The sequence below is a fragment of the Urocitellus parryii genome, chromosome 10, assembly GCF_045843805.1.
Source record: "Urocitellus parryii isolate mUroPar1 chromosome 10, mUroPar1.hap1, whole genome shotgun sequence".
In the NCBI taxonomy this organism is placed as follows: Eukaryota; Metazoa; Chordata; class Mammalia; order Rodentia; family Sciuridae; genus Urocitellus; species Urocitellus parryii.
This window is the reverse complement of record NC_135540.1, coordinates 79002442-79020701: the sequence shown is the minus strand read 5'-3', so window position 1 is coordinate 79020701 and position 18260 is coordinate 79002442. Positions and strand designations below refer to the sequence as shown.

General features: G+C 36.2%; 1 long non-coding RNA gene across 1 annotated transcript; it reads right to left on the bottom strand.

Moving 5' to 3' along the window:
- Nucleotides 1–8281: 8281 nt before the first annotated feature.
- LOC144257321 (uncharacterized) lies at nt 8282–12987 on the bottom strand. The gene is made up of 4 exons (XR_013344426.1): nt 12948–12987; nt 10598–10690; nt 9770–9893; nt 8282–8335 (listed from the first exon to the last, which is right to left on the bottom strand). It is a non-coding gene; the product is annotated as an uncharacterized LOC144257321 (long non-coding RNA).
- Between the last annotated feature and the right edge of the window lie 5273 nt (nt 12988–18260).

The following is an 18260-nucleotide window of genomic DNA, read 5'->3' as shown; positions in this document are numbered from 1 at the left end:
GAAGTTTTTATGTTTATACTGGTGCACAGCCTTCAAAGACCAGTTTACTATTCTCTCCTAAGAAAGAAAGAAAAAAAAAAAAAAACCAACTCACTTAAGTCTGCTAAAAAAAAAAAAAAGTATTCTGATGTATTTAACATACAAAAAGAACAATGGTAGCAATCTCCTACTCACTGAGAGCAATTCAACATAAGCAAACCATTCATAAATGTTCAACATGATAGAAACACTACAAAAAAACCAGAGCCCAACTACATAATACCAGTAAATTTCATCATTTTACGTTGGGAACTATGTAACAAACAGAAAAAGGTATTTAAATATCTACGCTAAGACTTTTTCTTTTTCTTAATGCCATTAAAAAAAAAATCCAGGCTGAGCAAACAAAATGAAACTATTGTCAATTGTAGTAAATTTTCTCTAAAACCACAAAAATAAAATACAACCATACAATAACCAAAAAACACCTCTGTCATTTCAAAGTAAAAAAATGGACATCAGTAGCAGAACTCATTGGGTATTTTATAATACCAGCATCTTTAACAAAAAAATAAGATGGAATAGAATAATTTCTAAATCACAATATAATATACTTATTTAATTGACATGCATGATATTAAGTCACAACAAAATTGCTTGGCAATCCAAAGAATTCATGTTAATGCCACAGAAACTTTTTAAAAGAATAATTCCCAATCACCACATACTCATTTGCTTTGATTTTTTAAGCAGAATTAATTTCCTACAAGTTTACCAAGAACCAAATACTCCATAAGGCTCAAAACACTTAAGAGTTAATCACAAAATATTAAATCATTGCTTGATAAATTCTTAAATGTTCAGTCACATACAGATTAATCATTCAAATCTCTCTCCATCATTTCTCTTCTTATCTGTGTCTAAAACAATGAGTTTAGTTGTCTTTGTTTATATAAAAGAGTCATATTTTATGATTAAAGCTATTTGTGTCATATAAATTCAATCAGTTCTAAAGTTTGATTCAGTTAAGACGACAAATAAAAAAGGGCACTAATCAGATTTGGAATATCACAATCTTTGAAGCTCACATGCATAATGGCCATTCATTAACTGTATTCAATGATTCAAAGATTTCCAAAGGTATATTTTACAACCAATTCACCTTCCAACATAGGTGCCTGGTCTTGGATAGACTGATTTTCTGTAGACAAATCGTAAAAATCACTTAAATAGAACTGTTGAAGACATTCTAAACTCTACTTCTCATTTTATAATTGTTTCTTCTTCTTCCATCAACCCCAGAAAAAGCAAACTAACTTTATAAGAGAACAAAAATTACTTTTTAAACAAGTCATGTGAAATTTTTCTATCCAATTAAGAAAATGATTATTAGTTTTTAGGTAAAGTGAATTCATTTAAGTTGTGCCAGATACAATTACTCTTGAACATCACTCTTTTTTTATTACTATGCTCTTTTAATAGAAAACCTTATTCCTTTATTTAAAATAACAATAGCTCCTTAATAGCTTACATTGGTTGTTTTTCTATTTGACAAATGAAGCCAAGTAATATCACTGAGAAGGCACTTCCCAATATATTACTCCTAATTATACCATATGACACCAAATGTGTCCACTTTGGTATTATTCAAAGTTGTGAATCCAAATTAGAGAAAAATCTTATTTAAATGCAGATTCTAATTCACTAGGTAAAGTGGTAAAGCCTAGAGGTTCTCTTTTTGGACAGCTCCCCTGTAATATCAATGCTGCTGGTCTAACACTCTCTTCAAGTAAGAATACATGGATCTTCAGACTACTTAGTTCAAGTCTCCTAGATCACTACACTTCAGAGAACTGAAGTTTCTATCAATAAAGAAGAGGAAAACAGTCTATCAATAAAGAAGAAGAAAACAGATTGATACTAGCACAATAATTCCAACTGATAGATTCTTAGAATCAAGCTAGGTCCAAACTCGAATTGAAAATGTGCAGCATAGTACATCATATGCAATATAACTTATGTAGATTCAACTATCTTAATTTGGCAAGGAAGGGACCAACAGACTATAGTAATTAAAACAGTGAATTCAACTCTGTGCTATAGTCACAAAATACATGCTCCAAAAAAAAACATGAGATGGGAAAGGTAATTCCATAGCCTCAATTCTTGCTATGTGGAATGAGATTCTGGTGTTTAGTGATGGATGTTTTTCATACAATATGGTTCCTACACATAAGGCAATTTCTTCATCTAGGGTTTAACAAAAGAAAAGAGTGACAATAACTGCCTATAAGTGATTTTCTATTTTTACTTTAAATGGCAACCTTACAATCTAACTTCCCATGCAAAATGTAACTTTACAACACTATAATTAATAGTGTTAACTCCTGGGGAGTCACTACGTGTGCATTTCAACAGACGAAACCTAATTTCCAACTACTGATGTGCTCTATCCCTAGGCTTCAGGCTTTTGGGCTGAGGGGAACAACATATTACAAATCTAAAAGTACTGCAAATACCCTGGGCTTGGCTCTTTTCCCAGAAAATAGTCTCAACAACATGCCTGTTTCCTTGTCCTTTTGTGTCTGACTTATTTCACTTGGTATAATGTCTTCAAGAGCCATCCATGTGGTGTAATACAGAGACATGTGGAAAATGAGAACTATTTTTCCTCTAACCTCTAGTGGTAAGTCCTGGGTATAAACACCTGGGAGGGGATTCTGATTTCATGAATTATTAATAGTATAAAGAAGTATATGAAAACAAAAAAACAAACATAGAGCCAGGCAGGGTGGCTCACACCTATAATCCCAGCAACTCACAAGTTCAAGGTCAGCCCCAGAAACTTAGTGAGGCCCTAAGCAACTAAGCAAGACCCTGTCTCAAAAACTGAAAAACAAACAAAAAACCTCAAAAAATATGGGGTGGGGGTTGGGGATATAACTGAGTGGTAAAGTGCCTCTGAGTTCAATTCCCAGCGCGCCAAAAAAAAAAAAAAAAAAAAAAAAAGTGTATGGAGCAATTTTTATGATCCTTTGGTAAATGACACTAATGACACTAATGTCATAGTGAAATAAAGTTCAAAGTTAGAGATAAAACTGAATCAAATAAGAACAAAGACAACAAGAAAGTCAACTGGCTATGCCTGAATGAATAACCTGAAAGGGAGGAGGTCTGTTGAACAGAATAGTTATAAAATAATCAAGCTCCCTCCACAATACAGGCCCAACCGACTCCTCCTAACTTCAAACCATGTAATATATTTAACATGTAATACAGAGACATGTGGAAAATGAGAACTATTTTTAGTTCAAATAAATGTTATTCAAATCTTTTATCAAATAATACAGTTTATGGTCTGGGGTTGTAGTTCAGTGGTAGAATGCTTGCCTAGTACACATGAGGCACTGAGTTTGATCCTTGACATCACAAAAAAATAAATAAGATAAAGGTATTCTGTTTATCTACAACTAAAAAAATTTTTTAAGTAAAAATAAAAAATAATACAGTTTTGCCAGGCACAGTGGTGCATGCTTATAATCCCAATGGCTCAGGAGGTTGAGGTGGGAGGATCACAAGTTCAAAGCCAGTCTCAACAAAAGTGTGGCACTAAGCAACTCAGTGAGACCCTGTCTCTAAATAAAATACAAAATAGAGCTGGGATTGTGGCTTAGTGAGTTCAATCTCTGGTCCCCCAACCCCCCAAAATATGTATATAGTTTTGTCCTAGTTATAATTCTAACTCCTTTCAACTTTTCACTTTTATGACTTTAAACAGATTATTTAAACATGACTTTACAAACACAATTTAGCTGACATCTACTTTACAAAAGTACCCTTTAATAGTGAGAGTAGGTAAAACAAGCTTCATGAAGCACATGACTTGAAGACATTATACCAAGTGAAATAAGTCAGAAAATGCCAAATGTTGCACAATTCCACTTATGTCAGGTACCTAGAACAGTGAAATACACAGAGACAGAAAGCACAAGAGCACCTAGTGGAGGCTGGTAAGAATGGGAAGTTATTGCAGATAAAACAGGTACTCATTATCAGTTTACCAAATGAATGTTTTGCTTAGTACAGAATTTGTTTCTCTAAGCCCTGCGCACATAACGGTATGGTTCATTAAGAGAAGGCTTGAAAATCTGTACATCTATCATGCATTATCTATAAGGAATTATCCATTAGCCAACAATAATTTCTAAATCCTGGAGAAAAATCATGACCTAGATATTAGACCAATACAAAATTTCTAGTCACAATTATTTATATAACCTAAGCAAAATGTTTAGGAAATCCAAAAAGCTAGAATTGATTATTAAAAAAAATATAGGAGACTGTTAACATGCAAGAGTAACAAAGCAGCTAGGCATACATGCTGAAAAATGCTTGTTTGTTTGGCTTTTTCTTCCCATTAGTCACTGTTTCTCAGCCAGGTTATAACACTGTGTTATTCTGTATATAATTAAGGATTAATCTCATGCCAAATGCACTTCAGCTTAAGGAAAAAAAATATACTCAGGTACACATTTGATTTTGATTATAAAGTAACAAATGCTCAGAACTGTATTGCTAGATGATTTTTGTAATTTCAACCCTAAAATTTTGATATCACTAGAATAACTGGTATAGAAGTATGAACACAGGCTTTGAAACTGAGAGACCCAAGTTTGTATCTCAACTTGAGAGACTGTCACTATAACAATCCTGAGAACATTATGTAACTCTTAAAACTGGTTCCTTGTTTGCAATTAAAAAACAAAAACAAAAGCCAACAACAAAAACCATTCCTATTTGTTGGGGTCATAAGAATGAAATAATAAAATATATAGCAAGTACTAGATTATGTCCTTAATTGGCTCAATAAATGTTCATACCCTTCCTTACTTCCTTGTACTACTCTCCCCCCCTCCCCCCATACTAGGGATTGAAACCTGGGGTACTTAATCACTGTGCCAAATCCCCAGCCTTTGTTTTACATTTAATTTAGACACAGGGTCTTGTTGAGTTGCTGAGGCTAGCTTTGAAATCTTAATTCTTCTGCTTCAGCCTCCTGAGCTGCTAGGTTTAAGGTGTATGCCACTACACTTTGCACATTGCACCACTTTTTTAAGTGAGGATTTACATGAATCCATACTACTTCTTTTACTCAATAACTCTGATCATTAACCCATTATTCAGAATGGACACTGTCTTCACTTATTCAGGTTTAAAAAGATATTCTTGAAACTCTACAATGAACTGGCACTCCTCTCGAAAATATCAAACTATTGAAGTGTCTGTAGTGTATTAATGAAATTTTGTGTAGTAATGGACAATGCACATACATTAGTCCTCCCTTATTAACATTTCCATTTCCTGTGGTTTCAGTTACCCATGGTCAATCTTGGCCTAGAAATATTATATGGAACATTAATAATTCATAAATAATTGTGAAATAAATAATGCAAAAGTTTTGAATTGTGTCTCATTCTGAGTAGTCTGAAAATTTTGTGCTGTACTGCTTTGTCTGGCCCCATACAACCAGAGATGTGAATCATCCCTTTGTCTAGGGTATCCTTACTGTATATGTGACTGCCAATTAATCATTCAGTAGCCCTCCTGGTTATGAGATCAATTGTCATGGTGTTGTAGAACAAAAGTAGCAATGCTGGCAATTTTATTAGTTTTTTGTTATTGTTGTTCGATTTTATTATTAGTTACATTTTTGTGTGTGCATGTGTGTGGTACTGGGGATCAAACCTAGGGGCACTCTACCACTAAGCTATATCCCCAGCCAATTTTATAATTTTAACGAAGGGTCTCACTAAGATGCCCAGGTTGGCCTTGAACTTGAAATCTTCCTTCCTTTATCTCCTGAGTTGCTGGTATTACAGGCATGTGCCACTGTGTCTAGAGTTTAAAAAAATTTTCATTTTGAGACAAGGTCTCAATAAGTTGCTGAGGCTAGCCTTCATTTGTGATTCCTCTGCCTTGGCTTCCCAAGCTGCTGGGATCACAGGCATATGCCATCATGTCCAACTTATTAGTTAATCTGTTAATCTCTCATTGTGCCTAACTTGTAAAAGTTTTATCAAGGTATGTACAAGAAAAAAAACAATACATATGTGGTTGATACTACGGGTACTTTCAAGTATCCACGGGGGAATCTCAGAATGTATTCTCTACAGCTAAGGGGAGAGGACCACTATAGTATACCGTGTGTATGATTTTTTTTATTCTCTGGATTTTATTATTACATGTCAGAGAAGGAGCAAGGAGATGTGTATAACTGGGATCAATTATCCCTAAGACTTAAAAAGTAGTAATATTTTAAAAATACTTTATATTCAATTTTTAAGTCATATTATCAGAAAAAATATTTCCACAATAGATTTTATTTTCTGATAAATAAATTAATTATAAATTAAAACCACTGCTTAGCATATATGATGAGAAAAACATATGCTGGACTCCCCCAGGAGAGTTTCAAGTATTAGAGTAAAGCAGGTCTTACTGTTCAAAACTATCGGTTATAATTTAAAAGGAAAACTACTTTCAAATAATCACACCTAACTTTAAAAAGTTCTTAGTACTTGGCAGTCATTGTCCCTAAATGTTTTGACTGTATTAAAGCATTCAATCCTTGTAATAAGCATATGAGTGGGTACCACTATCATTCTTTGAGAAAACTGAGGCTTCAAGAAGGTAAATAAACAACTCACAATCACAAAACTAGAATGATCATAAAACTAGAACATAGTAAAGCTGGGAACTGGGATACAAACCTAGGCAATCAAATTCCAAGGCCTGATTTCTTAACCACTTTGTAAGTGGTTCTAAATCCTATTTGATTAATTGGTTTCTTTCTTTACACACACATACTGGAGGCCCCTTTTACTATCCTTAAGTGAAAAGCACATAACAGAGGCTGGGGATATGGCTCAAGCCGTAGTGCGCTTGCCTGGCATGCGTTCGGCCCGGGTTCGATCCTCAGCACCACATACAAACAAAGATGTTGTGTCCACCAAAAACTAAAATAAATATTAAAAATTCTCTCTCTCTCTTAAAAAAAATTCTTTAAAAAAAAGCACATAACATAAACTAACCATAAAAAAATTAACATACTCTAAGTATAATACAAATTATTGATAAAAAGAATTTATAAAATGTGTATTTCACTGCTAAAAAATGATAGGTAAGCAAGATGATGAATAAATCAATTAGCTTGATTTAATCATTTCCACATTGCATATATGCATCAGAATATCACACTGTATCCCACAAATATATACAATTATGACTTGTAAATCAAAAATACTATTAATAAAAATATATAGTTTGCTAAAAAATTATAAAGTTATGATCTTAATTAGAAATGTTCAGCTACAATAATACTAGTAGACAAAAAAATATGTCTCCTAATTTCCAAAATGCCTGAAGAGGGCAGTATTTCCCTAATGGAGAACCACTATCTTACTGTATGACAACTAAACTGTCTTGTAGGATCTCCTTGTCAAGAGCTGTATTCTCTTACTTTTTTTCTTGGTCAAGGATACTGAGATTACTCTGCAACCCCACAAATAAACATTATTATAAAATTTGTACAAACTCATTAAGACCATATATTATTGCCTTTCCATTAATGAATTTAAGGTGCAAATAATTTTTAAAATTGAAAAACTTTTCAGGAAGAACAGAGGTCACCCTTTATTCAAGTAAAGATTTAGTGTTAACTAAATCTGATTTCAACTATAACTTATCTTTCCAATTAATTCCTTACCACCTAACTTAAGTTCAATGGCAGATTATACACTCTTACTCTTTTAGAACTCTAAAACTTTCCTCAATTGATAACTGAAGTTCATTATGGGAGAATCAGTTTTAGAATTTTTAGAAATCATTTTAGAATTTGTTATAAAAACTCAACACTTCTATTACCCAGTTTACAAACAGAAATAATAGCCCCTCCATCCACCCATCTGTTCATAAAAACATCAGGGAGCCAAACCAAAGCCCTTTAAGCGCAGACCTGTTCTTTGGGACGCAGGCAGCTCACTGGCAGCAGGCAGTGTACCTGTTGTTCCAGGAGGCAGTGCATAAGCTGAAGATGATGGTGGAGCTCCTGGTCCGCCATGCTGGAAGGATGCTCCAGAGGAAGGGGGAGGAGGGAAAGAAGCAGCAGGGCTGGAGGTAGGTGAAGAGGCCTGGTGCTGTGGTGTGTATAGCTGAGACTGCCCAGAATAGGAAGAAGCAGAAGATATGTAAGGGGTGTTAGGGTAAGCGTTTGAAGCAGGAGGAGCAACAGGCTGCTGAGGTTGATACATTGCTGACCCCCCTGTTCCGAAGGAATACTGCTGGGCTGGTTGATAAACTATACCAGGGAGAAGAAACAGAAATTTTAATTAGTTACAAATTTATTCAGATAGCAACAGAAAACCAAAAATTGTCATTCTATGGAAATGATTTTAATCATTACTATAAATTAAAACCCAAAATTAACACTTATGTGCTGGGGTGTAACTTGGTGGTACAGTGATTGCCTAGTATATATGAAACCCTGGGTTCTATCTCCAGCACAGTAAAAAACCCCCAAACAACAACAAAAACAACTCGTGCTTTCTGAGGCTCAGATGCCCGAAATATGCTCAAAATCATTAGCTCCAGTATTTGAAAACTGCCACACCCAGATTGCTATTGATTATGAAAACCTTTGAACCGAAGACCTAGAAGACCTTTTTCTAATTTCACTGTTTCTGTGAGAAGATTGCAGTTATACCCACTAACCACCAGATGGAACTATGCAAGATGTACTCAACCTGAGTGAGTATCAGCATTTTGGTGGTCCTATAAAACCTCCCTGGTTTTAATCCCTGACCCAGATTAGGGGGACAGATTAGGGGAATTTTAACACCATCACATTCTAGGTAACCAGGGGTACTTTTGAACCTCTATAGAGTGAATCTTGAAGTACTGTGAAGACAGCACTTCTATACTGAGTACACGAGTGAAAGGTTTTATTAAACTTGTATTCATAAGAACAACTACTTTAACACAGAACACACTCATTAGAATTAGTTCTTACTCTTTTCTATTAAAAAAAAACCATGCCAATAGTAGATACATATCATTATACATTTGTCAAAGCCCATGGAAGGTACAAAATCAAGAGTACACACTAATGTAAACTACATAATTTGGGGTGATAACAAGGCACTAATGTAGGTTAACTGATCTGCAACAAATAATCTCCTGTGGTGGGAAATGTAGATAATAGGGAGATTGTGCCTCGTGGGCACAACGTACTCTCTGCTTAATTTTGCTGTGAACCTAAAACTACTTAAAGATACAAAGTCTATAACACTAAATGAATACAATGGAAAAAAACAACAAATGCCCCTTGAAGTCAATCTTCCAAAATGCTTTGTGTCATCATTCCTAAAGGAAAAGAATATGTGCCAAATTGTTTCTAAAATTCTATTTCTTTATACCAAAATCATGGGACACTTGACTCCCTTTAACAGGTCTTAATAATAGCTTCAGAACAGGAGGCAACTGTTCCAAAAGAGTAATACCAGAAGTTCTTCTATAATAATAGAAGCATGCTAATTCAGGATGCCTCTTAGGGAAACCATGTTTCTCTAGAACCCCTCTTCTAGACAGGAGTTCCTATTCAGGACTCCTATCAGAATGGTTCTTACTTTATTTGTCAAAATTGACTTGGCCTTGGCTTTAGTGCTTCAGAGTAAACAGTTACTACATGAAATAAGACATGTTGCTATCAAGACTTCAGGGTCACATTACTTACGCTGTGGCTGTGGATAAGGTGGTACCTGGGTGTGCATATGACCTGGAGATGTAGGAAGCTGAGTAGCAGCATTTGGATTAATATTTTCATGCATTACAAAACCTGGGGGTGGAGGATTTTCTCCCTACAAAATGAAAAAATAGTAAAAAGGAGGATTATATTTGAGACAAAGAACCTTAACAGATGGCTTTATAATCCCTGAAATGGGATTCCATATTTATTTAGAAAACTATCCCCCACAACTTTATTGTGTAAGAAGCACTGGATTTTGCATGTACTATCTACAGGATACCATATTTTCTAAGCAATGTATTCTGAATGATTTAAAGATCAGACCATCCAAAATAATTGTAATGAATGACAAAAGATGCTAACAGCCTCATAAAATAGTGTCAATAAATTGATGGTAAGTCACCAGGATTTTCCATCTCTACAAATTTCCATCCATTACTCCACACTCAGCAAATATAAATATAAATACTATAATTAGCTTTCTTCAGTTTCTGCAATGCTAAAAAAAAAAATAAAAAAAAAGAAGAAGAAGAAGAAAGAAAAAAGAAGTCTTTGGTAAAAATCAGATTTAAATCACTGTTAGAGCCTTTGCTGATATTTTTTTAGCTCAGGTCAATTCAGAACTGCAAAAGTAGAGGTAGGATAAGGACATAAATTGCCTTAAATATTGTCTTTTGCATCCTAAAAGCAATAAAATGCAATAAACAGGATGCAGAATAAGGGTGGGGTAAATTGAAGAAGTTGGGTAGAAGATATAAAACCACATATATTTAGGTGAGCAGAGTCCTGCTCAAAGAGGAATAATGAAGGATATACCTGTGTGTCAGAGGGAGAGGCTGCAGGTGGATGGCTGGGAAGGGCAGTAGGAGTTTTGTTACTCCAGGTAGTAACAGTAGGGGCAATTCTAACCTGAATTGAACAAAGAAATACCAATCACAGAAAATAAAAAATGAAAACATTAAAAGAAGAAGGTAAGAAAACTCAAAAGGTATTAATAGCTAGATGCAAAGCAAAAAGTAAGAACAGCAAGGGAACATATATTAGGCAACTGCTTTCAATTTAGCTGGGATTCCAAAAGAAAAATAATAACAACAAAACTGGGAGGGAGAGGCATGAAAAAAATCAATATGAAAACTAAATCAAAACACAGAAACAATGCCATTCAAGCATCAAGAATAAGTAGGGAAAGTGAGGTCCTATAAGTATGGTAAGAAAGACATTCTAAAAAATGAGTAAAATAGTGATTTTTGAAGCATTAATAGTACCCATGCTACTAGTAATCTGTGAACATACTGCTTATAAGCTCCTTTTTTTAAAAAAAAATTTCAGCACAGCCACAAAATTCACCTTAGTCCCATGCAAGGCTTAAAAACCACACAATCATTGAGAATATTAAAGCTAAATATTATAGATCACCCAGAATAATCCCCACCCTTTACCATTAAGAACCCAAGGCCCAGAGCTGTGAAGGGGCTTGTCAAGATCCATTCAACTCACTGGTCATGAAGTTTGGACCAATTCCAGGTCTCCCAAGTCCCAGGATAGTGTTTTCTATACCATATCATATTGCTTACTCTGAACTCTAGTGATTTTCCAAGTCATTAAAATCCCTCTTGTCATGTAAATATTTAGTGAAACTCCAATATACACATAAAAATAAATGCAATCGAACTTGTGCTGGTTGATGTGGGAGTGAAACTCCTACTAATCTAGCCTCCCTTTTAACCTTTACCTGCCTCTAAACTTGTTTTAAAATTGTAAGCCACTGTCTTCATTCATTCAGCATATATAAGCTTCAACCCTGAAAACCACTGCTTGACTTATGGTACAATTTATTTTTATGTTCTTAAAATATAAGATGGGTAAATCAAAGTGTAACAAAAATCCTCCAATGCTTTTACCTTTCCCCAGAAAGACAAATGAACCCAAAGACATAAAGAGTAAACATTCTCTCTTCCCAATGTAGAGCTTACTTACCTTACTTCAGTAACCTGAGAGGCAGTCTAGCCTAAATACAGAGTGCTTGAAAGTTGTAATCCAAACTTGGCCATTAACCAGCCACACAGTGTTAAGAAATTAAAACTCTCATGTCTTAAAACTCTGGTGGTTGCTTGACAACCAGGCTTCTCAATTTTCCTAGCCATCATCTGATCTGCCCCACTTATGTCACAGACTTTCTAATACAATCTCCACAAGGATAGGGATTTTGTATAAATTGTTCACCAGGATACTTCCAATTACTAGAACAATGTTAGGTACGAACAGTAGGTCTTGATAAACAAAATGAATTAAAAAAATAGAGTGTTCTAGGCAGTTAATAGTTATATACAAATGTAATCTGTCCTGATTAAATAACAAAAGTTTTCTATGATTTTATATTAAACTTTGGGATAAAATATAAAAAGGTCCTGTCAATCCTATCACCAATTTGCTCTATTAGGCAGGGTATCTTTGCTATCAATCAAGACTAATTGATACTTAAGGAAAAAACTTTTCATTTAAGGACATGAAGGCTATCTGTTGGTCTGGAAATATATAATTTTTTACATGAAACAGTAAAAAGACAATACAACCATATTTTACATATCAGTTATTTAAATAAAAACAAAATTATTAATCCTTTCTATGTGACCTCCAACTTCATAAACCTTCAGTAAATTCACTATTCTCTATTGTTCAAGTTGTCCAAAAGAAAAAAGTTCATATTCTGGATATTAGCTATTGTATGGATTGAAAAAATAAAGTAAACCTATGCTATTAATGGAGAAAGAATGCTTAAAAAGGCTACTTTCTAAAAATAGTTTATAAAATTAACTAAATCACTATTAGGATTAATTCTGCTACTTAAAGCTTGTTAGATGAATCAAATAGAAGTTTCAAGAACAGAGGTACATGTGTAAGGAAAGCCTAACTCAGAGAGAAACAACAAATTTCCCTAGAGGGCTTAAACCTAATTTATATCTAAATTATAATCTGTTTGAATAGATTAAAAGGATTTTCAAATGCAGATCAGAAATACCACTTTCAAGAATCTAGAAAGTATAACTGTTAACACAATATGTTATACTTTAACCACATCAGAACATCTTTTAACCAACAATCTGAAACTATCAATTTGAATTGAAATGCATAAATGTTCCCACTTCATCTGGACTACATTACTCACATGGGGATAATATTGTTGAGTTTGAACTCTTTGCATCTGTTGTCCCAAGTGGGTGCTCCTTGGGCCCCTTTGATTGCCCATGGCCTTTTCTGGGTCCACTGGACCCTCAGTAATCAGTGAAGGCCGCTGGGTGAGGTTGTGGCAGTGCTCATCTCTCCTGGTGGGATAATTCCTGGCATGGTATCCTCCTGAACCCAGTTCGAGGTGCTACCCAGTAGGCTGCATTGGGAATCAGGGTCCTGGAAGTAATGGAATCACCTGATGGGCCAGTGCAGCACAGACTTGCAGTGGGTGACAAAGTTGGAGTTGGGTTGCCAAGAACATGGTCCTGGGGCTCAGTGTATAGGTCCTTCCTCATGCCACACTGCTGAATTGGCACTTATCTTGAACTTTCCTCTGGAGTGGCCAGAACCAGAAAGCTCCTTCACTTCCCGAGTGTCATGAAATCATAGTGCTTTTGAGAAAATGGCTGGAAGATGGGTTTCTGTCCCCCACCATAGGCCTCCCCACAGGCTTAAAGGCTGGGAAATTCTCAGTTTCCTCTTTCAGTCACCATTTCCTGCTGCATAGGGAGGAAAAGTGGACACCCTCCTAGATCTTGCCTGCCTCTTGAGTCAGGGTACTGACTGCATTGATGGACAGGGTGACCACAAATCTGGGCCACACCTGAGTGGTACTGGAGTCTGAGGTTGGCCAAACTCTTTATTTTCTACTAACAAAGGTAAACACAGTCTTTATTTCTTGTTTTATTTCTTATTAAATCAGCAATTCATGCTTGGGTAGATCAGATAGAAAGTACAGATTGCTAAGATTCCTTGGAATGTGGCCTTGGGTTTGAGTCTATGGATAGTGTTGTGTACAGGTGTTGTTCAGTCATTTAAAAGGAATACACATTGTGGTGGTCGCAAACATACACCTGTAGGATGAACTTGCAAATATACTAAGCCACACGAAGGCCTCACTGTGGTTTGTCAAGATCATCCTGATTCACAAGGACCCGTCTTTCCCTCGCCTTAGAGGGAACAGAACCCAAGTCCTGGAAACTGCCTTTAAGACTCCAAATTTGTTTTGGAGAGGGTAAAAAAAACACCAATGTTGGAGAGGACTATGATGAGTTTTAGTTAAAACTGATTTCTAAATGTGGAATCAGAATAAAGTAATACATGTATAATATAAGCATATATCGTTGTTTCTAAAATATCATGTTAAATTTCATACATATCTATTAGATCTCCTGAAAAGTTGATATCATCAGGAAAAAACTCCATTTTTATCCTCTTCCTGGGAAATATTTTCTATTCCCACACTGAAATTTTTTCTTATACTTGGTTTCAGCTTTTATTTTGACACCTGTGTTTGTATATTCATTTTTTTAAATCGAGGATTACTTGCATATATCATCCAATCACCTGTTTTTAATTCAATGTAATCACACACACACACACACACACACACACACACACACACATTGATCAGGAGTTATTACCATCCTTTTTCTTTATGAGGCAGCAGAAGCACAGAGAAGATACAGAATATGCCCAAGACTCCACAGTGCATTCCCTACTGAATGTTTGTGTCTCCTCCAAATTCATGTTGAAGCCCTAATGCCAATGTGATGGCATGAGAAGTGGGGCCATTTGGAGGTAACCAGATTTCGATAGGCCGGTGGTGGTGGGGGAGGCGCGGGGCATGTCTCCCAAGATGAGATTAGTTTTCTCAGAATTTCAAAAAGAGACCCGGGCTTACTTGCTCTCCACCAATTGAGAATACAGTGAGAGGCAGCCAGCTATGAGCAAAAAGAGGGCTCTTTCCAAGAATTCAATCTATCAGTACCTTGACCATGAACTTCCCACCCTCCCAAATGGGGAGAAATAAATGTTTCTTAAGCTTAGAGTATTTTGTTGTAGCAGCTAGAACTGACTAGGACAGTCAGTGAAAGGACTTTGTGAACATTCAATGAAATAATGTATGCAAAGTAGTCTATGAATATAAGCTATTGCATTATCACCTTCATCATCATTACCATTTTTCCTAACCAAATGGCATAGGAGCTAATTTTCACACCTAATTCAATTCCAAAAGAAGCCACTGATATTTCTCCAGCAGAAAGAGGTTATGACTGCTCCAGATGAGTTACTACCTAGATTTTCAGGTTGTTTGTGGCCATTTTATGGATCTACATAGACCTTTGGCTGCTCTGTAAATGAGTTTTCTGGCCCATCATGAGATTTATACCCCTGTGCCATCAATACCATCCCCTTTTAGGGTGTCCAATTATGACCAGTCATTTACATCTTGAGCCATTCTGAAATCCATGTGGATTTTCTCTTCCTCAGAGGTCTATAAAAACATGAATGACAGGTGATGTCACTGAACAACAAAGATGGGAGAGGACAGCTTGAAGAGCATGGAGAGGAGCCAAGCAATCAGAGAAAAAATAACACTAAGAGTGGAGGAGGCCAACCTCTGTCCAGAGGGCTCTGGGAAGAGCCAGCCTGATTTCCTTCTGGGACCTGCTCTTGGGAACTGGCCTGGGCAGGCACCAAGATGTGGTTTCACCAGACTGAGGTTCTGATGGACTTGGTGTCTGGTGCAAAACTTTAATTCAACTGTTAGCTCTAAAAACAGGAAACCATATTTCTAATCAATAAAATTTTCCCTTTTTGACAATATTATGGTACAAAATTCTGATGTCTTTTTCAGATTTAAAAATGTAATAATAAAATATAATATTATTACAGCATAATATTTAAAATAACACAAAATGCAAGCATGGCTTTAGATTTCTCACAAAGCATATTTTTCCCCAGATTAAATTTTTATTCAAATATATCATTTATATATCTTTATGGAGTATATTATGGCAACTCAATAGACGTATACAAGTTTTATCATGCAACTTTGATATTACATCCAGGAAGTCCCTATAATGAAACCTGAAATTAGATTCATTGTGATGAATTACTTTTCCTAGAATTCATACTGTGACAGAGTCTGAGAGACTGTCTCTTTAGGCCCTTCAAGAATTAGGACATTCTAGCATTTCAAGCAGGCATTGATGCAGGAAAGATGAGTCTGGACACCTGAGGAATTTGGAGGAAGCAGATTTATTTAAGCTGCAGCAACCCAGAGGGGATAACACCAAACAAGCTCTGGGCCCCAGGTCTGGAAATTCTCTAACATTGCAGTGGGTGGTTACACAGCACAATGTTTAATATAACTTAACTTTGTTCCACATTCATAGGTTGGACAGAGGTTTCACAATGTTTTACACAGAAAACAGAAATTTTCACACATCAAAAAACTTGATTGGAGACTGTTTTTTTTTTTTTTTAGGATGTAGATGAGCACAATACCTTTATTTTTATGTGGTGCTGAGAATTGAACAAGGGGCCTCACATGTGCTAGGCAAGTGCTCATTCACTGAGCCACAACCCCAGCCCTGCAGGCCTAACTCTTACAAGAAAGAGAAACCTGGCCTTTACAACAAAAAGGAGCTCAAAGCACAATGAGTGCTCTGGAAATTTTGTTGACTTCTTAAAATAATCTCTTCTTGATTAGGAGAGAGACTTGTGTGTTACAATTAAGGTGGGAGTCTTTTGAAAACTACAGCATTACCCCCTTTGATGCTCATTATTTAATCCTCTAAGTCAAAGGGCATTATTATCTTCTTGGCTTAAAGCTTTATATAATGTAATATCATAGTTGTTGTTTCTCTTTTTTAAAAAGGAAACCTGCTTCTATTGTAGAACCACTAGTTTTAATGAAAAGAGGAAACACACATGGAAGCAATACACAAGTTCAGAGCACAATCCATGCTATGTCAATTAAGCTTTTGAATCCACCAAGAAAAGGAAACCATCCTCCAAATAGTGAGCTTGGATCTCAACTGCAATGCCCTTTCAGGATTGAACTGGTACATGTGTTTGTTTTCTGATATTATTAACTATGTGTTTGATTGTTATCAGTCCTAGAGTCAAGACAAAACAAAGGACTCTGTATATGACAGAAGTAAGGGGTGGCAATGACAGTAGAAGAGCTGTCTTAAAGAGTGAAACAGTCCATTTTCCTTTTGGTTAGCGTATCTTTCACCTTGTACATCCAACCCAGAGTGGCTGAAGCAGGGCTGATGTTTCCTCAAGCTTTGGGCACATTCAGGCTAGTCGGCTTCCAGAGTGACTTGAGCAGGGTTGGTGTCCTTCGGATCTTTGAGTTTCTCTGGTGTTTCCTTCTTCCTGATGCTCAGCTTAAGGGGTACAAATTAAGGAGGGAAAGCTGCAAAAGAATGTACGTAAGAATAAGAGATTTTATTTTCAGGAGGTTCCAAAGCAGGCTAAAAGGAACAAAGTATTACATAATGTATATCTCTGCATATGTACATACATGCATTGACATATTTGGTGACACTCTAAAAATTAGAGTAAGGGATTGTAGAGAGTGCTCTATGTGGGGGTGTGACAAGAGGTGGGGGATATCCCAGGAGGCTTGAACTATGTAGATTTAACTCAATGTAACTTGAAACAAATTTGAAAACAGCCTATAATTTCACAAGCCTGACCCAACATCAGCTTATGATCTTCCATATATTATTATTTCATCTAAAAAATGAAGTCAATTCAACCGCCTGCTCACAGGTCAGTTGCCTTCCAAAGGTGCACCTCTAAGTGGGTTGACTTTAATCTCAGAATATATTTCTGCATGGAAATCATGTCAAATGCCTTCCTGGCTCCCAAAGTCTAGGTACTGCTCAACAGCTTAATTTTACCCCTGGCTTATCCTCCTCACCAACTTTACTTTACCAGATGCAAACCCAAGGTTGTACCTAGTTCTGCACCCTGGTCAAGGTCACCCAGTTAAGAGGGATTTAAATCCAGCTCTACCCAATCTGAAGTCTTTACTTCTCCTCACACCACCCCTTAGCCAGACAAACTTGCTTACTTATATTTTTCCTTTCTTGATTATCTCTTGGAAGAAGCCAGTGTTAGGCTAAATTTGGTAGATCTAGGAGGGTATTTTCCCAATAGGCTATTTTTCCTACAAGTCCAGGTATGGCCAGTCTGGCTGTCCCCAGCCTGCTGCAATGTACTGGGCCTCACACCACTGTCCAGAGACCCTGTGCCCAGATGACCCTATGTCCAGGACCCAGAGTCTCCTCAGGGAAGAGTGGAGGAGTAGGAGAAGGAGAAACCATGGAAAGTTCAGGAGAAAGGACCAGAAGGTTCTTCCAGGGCTAGACTTCCAGAGCAGCCAAAGATCCCTCTCTATCTTGCCCTACAGGATCAGGTCTAGACCTTGCCAGCAGCTCCCAGGCTC